Consider the following 1,228-nt stretch of genomic DNA (forward strand, 5'->3'; position numbering starts at 1 on the left):
TAGGCATAATTCCCAACCCATTCTATATAGAATTGTTTTCATTCCTTCACAAAATAACATAAAAACAAACACATTCGATTCTTATAATTATAAATAAATTGATCCATATGCTCTACTCTAAATCCATATGCTTTAAATGGATAAGAGAGATATGGATTTTCCGCTCAGCTCAAATTGTATCCTTTTCCTTCTGCTTGGACACGAAGAGATATGAAATATTTGACTAAGACTGGATTTCATTCCACTTTCCTATTTCTGAACAACAACTTATGTTATCAACTATTTCGTGTTTTCAAAGTTATTTTATTAATTGTCTCATACCCTATTTTTGATTTCGATAGTATGGTGTAGCGTATCTTATGCAAACGGAATTCTAAGGTTTCTTTATTTTATTTTATTATGCAATAAGAAGAATTCTTCCATTTTCTTTTTCTTTAGTTGCGGGAAAACCCAAATTAAAACTTTTATTTTATAGCAAGCGCAATTTCTAGTAAAAAATCCTGTATCCTTCCACTTAGATCAAAAGGATTTTTTCCAATAGAACTATGGAACCCCCGAGTGGTTGCGGTTGTACCTGTACTGCAGGAATAAGAAAACTCGCTATTCACTCAGTTTATTTTCCATAATAAGTTATGTAGGAGAGATGGCCGAGCGGTTCAAGGCGTAGCATTGGAACTGCTATGTAGACTTTTGTTTACCGAGGGTTCGAATCCCTCTCTTTCCGTTTTTATCAATTCATCAATGTTAAGGATCACAATGTATCAAATCAAATAACAATTTTTTCCAGCAATAATATAATATCTTATATTATCTTATTTTGATTTAATAGAAATTAGAAATTCTCTATAGCAAATTACTGTGGTATGTAAAATACACATAGAGGAAAAAAGAAAAAAGGATCCTAATCCTAGGGTTAATCAATTTTAGCTAGTTGATGGGAAAATACGAATTAATGGTAATGGTCTTAGGGCGATTTAGTTCGGGGAAAGGGGAAGGGGAAGAAAATTCTATGAACCTTTCCTTTTTTCGTTAAGTTCAAGTCTGACGAGAGTAATATTCTACAACTAACAACTCATTTATTTTGAGACCGACCCACTTCCTATCTAGGATTTTATTTACTAGTCCTTTATATTCCAACGTGTCAATCGCCAAATGCTTTGGCAATTTCCCCGGGTCCGATGAAGCAATATAATTTTGAACCAGACCTTTTGATCTTTGGTTATCTTTC

The 1,228-nt window shown here is 32.9% G+C and overlaps 1 non-coding gene across 1 annotated transcript; it reads left to right on the forward strand.

The window, feature by feature from the left end:
• The first annotated feature begins 637 nt into the window (after positions 1–637).
• On the forward strand, positions 638–724 carry TRNAS-GGA (transfer RNA serine (anticodon GGA)). The gene has a single exon. It is a non-coding gene; the product is annotated as a tRNA-Ser (tRNA).
• The last annotated feature ends 504 nt before the right edge of the window (positions 725–1,228 follow it).

Source organism: Triticum aestivum, unplaced genomic scaffold (assembly GCF_018294505.1).
Source record: "Triticum aestivum cultivar Chinese Spring unplaced genomic scaffold, IWGSC CS RefSeq v2.1 scaffold132735, whole genome shotgun sequence".
NCBI classification, from domain to species: Eukaryota; Viridiplantae; Streptophyta; class Magnoliopsida; order Poales; family Poaceae; genus Triticum; species Triticum aestivum.